General features: G+C 43.6%; 1 pseudogene; it reads right to left on the bottom strand.

The window, feature by feature from the left end:
* Positions 1 to 1,115: 1,115 nt before the first annotated feature.
* LOC114902084 lies at positions 1,116 to 6,308 on the bottom strand (annotated as a pseudogene).
* Positions 6,309 to 7,053: the final 745 nt, after the last annotated feature.

The following is a 7,053-nucleotide window of genomic DNA, read 5'->3' as shown; positions in this document are numbered from 1 at the left end:
GCTTCTCCTGTCAACCATAGCAGTAGTAAAAGGAGCAGTGGGCCCATATTGAGCACAGGCAGATTTTCAATCTTTCAAAACTTTAAAAGGGAGAGACTGATGCTCCCTAGTAGCTTGTTGAGGATTATTAGAATCAGGTCTTTCTATGACGGGACAACAGAAAATAGGATCTTCTCCTCGTTTTATTGCTCCTTGTACAGCACGCTGCAAGGGACTGAGCATTTTTACAGATGTATATTTTTGAGGAAGACAGTCCTTATTAACCTGCAGCTTTTTCACTGACTTATCTATCATAGCCATTAGAAAATCATCCTCAGGATATTTCTCTCTTTTATGTTTACAAGCCTCATCTGTTAAGTCAAAATGTTCCTCTTCATCTAAAATATTTAAATTAATTAGCTCTTTCGGTTTAGGAAGTGGCGACACAGTAGCTGATAATACAGCCTCTCCTTCTGTCAGAGGCTTATGTTTTTCTGACTTTACATTCAAATCAACACTATCATGAGAAGCATCTAAACATATTTTTATCAGAGTCCACAAACTATATGTAACAACAGGAGTATGAGTAGGCCCTCGAGACTCATAATAATTTTTTAAATCTTCTCCAACTTTCTGCCAGATTTCTATGTCAACAGAGCCGCCATCAGGAAACCAGGGAGATACACCATGGATATGCTGTAAAAATTCAGTCAAGTGTGAGGTAGAAACTTTATTACCCCGAGCTTTAAGCATCGAAAGTAAAACCTGAGCAAATAATTCACACTCCTTTGAGCCCTTTTGCCCCATCTTATTTTACTTCTGACTATTGCCTTATGCCTCTATTAGTTTCACTTTTACTGGTGGCCACACATATTTTGCATAAGGGTTCTCTTACCTGCACTTTCTTTTTCTTTTAATTGCCTTCACGCTTCAGGTCCCTGTTCGAGTGCCACTTGCCGCGGACCAGCCGGAGAAAGAGGATCTCATCGCCCAGGGTCAGAAGGGAAGGGGTAAGGAACTGAAGTAGTGCCGAAGGATGGGGTCAGAAGGACCAAGACAACTGATGGTTGCAAGGCAAATTTTATTGCGCTACAGTTGCAGATTATATAGACTAGAAATCGGAAGGTTGCCAGATGGTGGTTTACATTATCTACAGACTGTCTCGGCTCAAGGTTAAATTCCCTGGGAGAAAACCCATAAACCCAGAAGCATCAAAAATAACCTGCATGTGCAGGGGGCAGACAGCTTTGCTTGTCTCATTTTACATTCTTTCTGATCTCTGGGCCCTGGTGATTTATCTCCCATGGAATGGAACAAGGAGGGGAACAAGTAGGGACAGTTCCTTCGAGCAGCGGCCGCATGCCTGGCATGTCCTTACCTGCTCTCAAGGCTGACTGCTTCCCACACATATGTTGCCTTGTTTAAGCCTCAAGCCCTCGATCCTTTGTTGAAATACAATAATTTCATTCCTATGGTTTTCAGTACCAAAAACTCCACCTCCAGGAGGGCTAAAGTCTAATTTGTACTCCAAACCAAGTAGCAGTGCAGTTCACTACTACTGAGGCTGAATCCATAAAGACTTCAAGACCACGTCCAGAAGACAAGTTATTATATATAATACCCTAGAAGGTCTGAAACATAATTATCATATACATAGCTGGTCCTTCAGAGCTTTTTACCTATAACATGTTTTTTGATGAAAGCTATTTAATGTACTGGAGATAACTGTGACTTACTGATCAAATATTTGAATACTTATACTTACCTGGGATTTCATTTCTGCTGAAAGAAAAAGGAAGAACAGGACTCACTAAAAAAAAACAAACTTTAGCAATGAAAGTAAAAATCTTAACACACACTATCACTTTTGGAAGCAGCATAGAGGGGCAGTCAACGGTAAAACACTGGTGAAATAGGTCAAAACTCTAGGCCAAAAATCCATTATTATTATCATCAGTGACAGTACCACAACTGTGCCCTTCAGAATTAATAATCGCTCCTAAGAAACTTCATTTGGCATCAGAAGATGTGTTTAAGAGAAACACTCTGGGAGGTTTTGAATCAGACTTGGTTTTTTGTTCGCCAAGTTACAGGAGAATTTTTAAAGTGGGGGGAAGGGAAGAAGGAAACGGACCAGGAAAAGAATTTAAGCCATCATCTATAAACCAACAAAGCACTGATAGGTCCAAACATTATGTCACAAACTAAAATGACTGATATAGGCTCAAGTGGTTTATAAAACCTATAAAAAGACTACACCAGCAAAGTCCCCATTTATCTGTAGAGTTCAGAAACAAAAACAAGGAATATTTTAGCTTAAAACCTTATCTCAAGAGAATCATATACACTTCACATGAATAAAAATACCTGAAACCAAACATTTTTAAAAGCTCCAATACCCAAAATATAAAGAAAAATATTAATCCAGAAGACTCAATCAATCCATGATAATCACAAAATGGCTGGGCAATCTCTATCTCCCTTCCACACTAACCATCCATCCCATGGAAGACCAAGGGAGATCAGACCTTCCAGACTTACCTTCCAGACCTTCCAGACACCTGGATGCTGCAAAATTCTATGGAGACTCCTTGTGGAACAGCAGTTTCCCATCTCTTGTGTCTCTCCCTATCACGATCATGATCATGCAGGAAGCAAGTCTGGCTGTGCTATTTCTTATCATTGTCTGTCACCCATCTGCAACATGGTATTGTACGGATAAGGAAAAAGTAGTTCCCTTTCCCCCAGGAGGTTGAGGCTCAGGTACAGGGTAATTCTCCTGTGCACACAGTCATTATTTAGGCCGATTCAGTGACTTCAACAGGCTTAATCATGTGATCAGGTTTGTTGCCAGCTGCGTAATGCTCCCACATCTGTAGATAGAGCCGCTCTAGGTCCATTGTGTACTGTTTGGTGTTGAACAGAGGGCTAGATGTTCTCTGCTTCCAGACTTTGCCACGAATTTTCTTCAGGTATTCTAGATCAGTTCCCAGTTTCACAGCAATGTCTTCATATTCTTGACTATTTTTAGCAATAAGCTCAAGACAGCCTAAACAAGTGAGCTGGGAAGCTGCAACTCGGGAAGCAAGAGTCTCTCCTGGCATAGTCACCATGGGTGTCCCTGACCAAAGGACATCCATCCCTGTGGTGTGTCCATTACAGAGTGGAGTGTCCAAGCAGACATCAGCCAGCTGGCCTCGCCGAACATGTTCCTCTTTAGGAGCAACAGGTGAAAAAATGATACGGTTCTGGGGAAGGCCCATATTTTGTGCGTACTGTTGAATATTAGGTTCTCCTACTGCTGGAAAACGCAACAGCCACAGTACACTATTGGGAACACGCTTCAGAATATTTGCCCACATCTGCAAAGTAGATGGGTCAATTTTATATAACTGATTGAAGTTACAGTACACAATGGCATCTTCCGGTAACCCGTACTGAGAACGTGTGGTTACAATAATGGTACGGGGAACCTCCTCTCCAGTGGCAGCCTTAATGTTGATCTGGGTAGTTGCCAGTCCATTGCTAAGACTGAATCCGTTAATTGTTATCTGAATTTGTCCTCTGTTAATCATTTCAATAACTGCCTCTGCAATAGTATTCATAGGAATGACAGGCATATTAAGAGCTGTATTACTGCTGTCTGCGGTGTCTCCTCCATCAGGACATTTCATCTTGACAATCTGCACATCTGGGAGACTATCAAGAAATGCTTTGAGGTCGATGCCATTCAGCACAATCCGATTGTCATAAATGTGCCCATTGGACTTAAAATCGATGACTGCTTTCTTCTTCAGGTGAGGGAACATATTAGCATGATCACCAATAAAGAAAGTATGGGGCATATAAGCCAGTTTCTCAGAATACTGCTCAGCAACTTCAGCAGGTGAAGTTTCCTGATCAGTGATGATATAATCCATGAAAAGCACGCCACTGGTCCCAGGGTAGCCCAGCCACATTGCCTGAATAGGAGCTGGCCTGAGAGCAAAGAGTTCATTTCGAGCACCCCTGGTATAACCATTCATATTTACAAGGATGTGTATACCATCTTGATGGATGCGATCAGCTGCTTTCCCATTGCATGGAATCTGAGAAAGATCAATGAAATGATGGGCTTCTGCCATCACCTTCGCTCGGAAGTTTGTGCCATCATCTGGGCTCAGGGCATAACAGAAGACCTCAAATTTATCAGGATTGTGCGTGCCTGGAATAGACTGCATAAGATGAGAGGTAGGATGATTCCCAAAGTCAGAACTCACGTATCCTACACGCAGTCGACCATCACTGAGCTTCAAGTCTTTTGGATGTTCGTACGGTGGTTTATGAAGGACACTGATCTCATCCAAGCAGAGGTTCCCATGGCTCTCAGCAATAGCCTTCCTGAAGCCATGAGAAAGAGGATAGAGCATACTATGATGAGGCTGCACAGAAGGCAACCTATTCTTCTCCAGCTGGTCAGCCACAATGCTGACCAACTTCTTCATTCGCTCATCATAGTCTGTCCAATCACAGACAATCTGCAGGCAATGAGCCAAATCACAATAAGCGTCAGGAAAGTCAGGTTCAAGCTTCAGAGCAGTGCGATAAGAAGCAATTGCTTCTGGAATATTCCCTGAATACTTGTGAATGGAAGCCAGATTGCTGTGGGCATCCGCAAGTGCAGGGTTAATCTGAATGGCACGAGTATAACACTGCAAGGCTCCCTGAACATCCTGCATCTCCTTTAGAGTGTTTCCCATGTTACAGTAGGCATCAGCAAAGGTAGGACTGATTCGAACAGCCTCCTTATAATGCATCAGAGCTTCCTGCAGTTTCCCCTGCTGCTCCAATACACTTGCTAAATTTGAATGGGCAACAGCAAACTCTGGGAAGACTTCTAATGCTTTACGATACAAGCGAACTGCCTCTTCAATGTTTCCCTGGTCTCCTTTGATATTGGCCAGGTTATTCAGAGAGTCTGCATGGGTGGGGCACAGCCGCAGAGCTGTATTATAACAATCTTCTGCTTCGGCAACACGGCCCTTCTCTTCCAGAGCGTTGGCTAGGTTGCAGTAAGCATCAGGGAAATGTGGTTGCAATTCAATAGCTCGCCTGTAGGTGTCTATTGCCAGATCCATCAGGCCTTGCTCATAGTATACACCAGCCAGGTTGGCACGTACCACTGCATGATTTGGGCTCAAGCTTAGGGCACAAAGGTAAGCTGCCACAGCTCTGTCAAAAATCCGTGCCTCTTTCAAGACATTTCCTAAATTGATATAAGCATCCAGAAAATTGGGGTCAAGGGTGACAGCCTTTTCAAAGTGATGAATTGCAAGCCAAATCTCCCCTTGTGCATTGAAAACACAGCCAAGATTACTCCAAGCTACTGCAAAGTTCGGTTGCGTCTCCACTGCTTTCAAATAACATGCCTTGGCTCCTTCCAAGCGACCCAGGGCTTTGAGCAGGTTCCCCAGGTCACTGCGAACACAGTACAAATCAGGATTGCACTGAAGAGCAGAGACGTAAGCTTGTACTGCCCCTTGCATGTCGCCTGCTGCTACCAAAGCGGCTGCCAGGTTAATATAACCATCGATGAAATCTGGTTTGAGATGCAATGCATGCCGGTAATGCTCCATTGCTTCCTGCAACTGCCCTCTTTCCTTGTACACATTCCCCAAATTCGAATAGGCTTCTGCCAGAAGAGGGCTCTGTTTAATTGCCAGAGTACTAAAGTGGGCAGATCTGTCCAGCCTTCGACACTGGAAGTGTAGAGATGAAAGTAATAAAAGTACTCCAGTATTGTCTGGCTCTTGTCTCCACAGCTGCATGCAGTGTCTCTCAGCTGCCTCAAAATCTCCTGCCTGATATTCTCGATGTGCCAACTCAGCTAACCCTTGGAAGGAAAGCATACGTTTCGTTGGTTCTGTGCTGTCGGCCACGTTGCCCACAGAAGACGCCATCTGGAGCTTCTGGAGAGAGTGAGAAAAGGGGGTAGTTGAGTCCCGCTGCCGCCACTACTGGCAAGAATGTTTCTAGAGGTAGCAAATACGAGGGCAGCAGCCGTACCACTGCTTTGGCAGGCTTAAGCGGCGGCAACAGTTACAGGCACCGAACCTTAGGAACTCTGGTTGGCCATCTACCTCTCACGCTCTTGAAATCTTAATTCTTAACCCTGCCCTCTTCCACCATTTTTCTCCTAATCAGGGAATAAAAATTACCTATACACTTGCCTTAGAAGAAATCAAAAGTCAGTAGTCCAAACACTTTTTAAATTTTTGTTTTCTGTCCAGTTGGAAAGGAAATACATGATTGACTTTACTTCATCATTCATATAGTCAATGTGGAAAACATTAGGGCCGTGCATTTCAATACAGTAAGATCAGAAAATTTTAAATTGGCCTTCCCAAACCACTCATAAGTAACCAACGTTGTATATAATGCTAAAATCTTAGAGACTTGAGTTTGATATTTTAAAAGTTCTGAAAGGATTAGCTAATTTCTCCTCATCATATTTCTCATGCCTCAAACCTGAGTATTACTTTTTTAAACATAAATCTATTTATCTTTATTTATTTTTATTTTGGCTGCGTTGGGTCTTCAATGCTGCGTGCAGACTTTCTCTAGTTGCGGCGAGCGGGGGCTACTCTTTGTTGCGGTGCCCGGGCTTCTCATCACAGCAGCTTCTATTGCTGTTCCACAACTCTATGGGTTCCTCTTTAGGTCCTATGAAGAACCCTAGAAATTAGTTCATGGAATTATAAGTTTTTGCAAAATTGTCAAAAGTGAGATATTTTAACTTCCATCAGGTAAGACCAGCGTCTCTTTCTTTGCCAATTTTCCTTCTATCATATTCCGCTATGTTGGATCATATTGGAACGGCCACAGGCTTTTTCGAAATCTGGCTAAGGAGATTTTCTTTTTTCTGTGGTACGCGGGCCTCTCACTGTTGTGGCCTCTCCCGTTGTGGAGCACAGGCTCTGGACGCACAGGCTCAGCGGCCATGGCTCACGGGCCTAGCCGCTCCGCGGCATGTGGGATCTTCCCGGACCGGGACACGAACCCGTGTCCCCTGCGTCGGCAGGTGGACTCTCAACC

Source organism: Monodon monoceros, unplaced genomic scaffold (assembly GCF_005190385.1).
Source record: "Monodon monoceros isolate NGI ecotype Baffin Bay Population unplaced genomic scaffold, NGI_Narwhal_1 Contig1262_ctg1, whole genome shotgun sequence".
Taxonomy (NCBI): Eukaryota; Metazoa; Chordata; class Mammalia; order Artiodactyla; family Monodontidae; genus Monodon; species Monodon monoceros.
The sequence above is the reverse complement of the archived record's forward strand: the minus strand, read 5'-3'. Positions and strand labels throughout refer to the sequence as shown.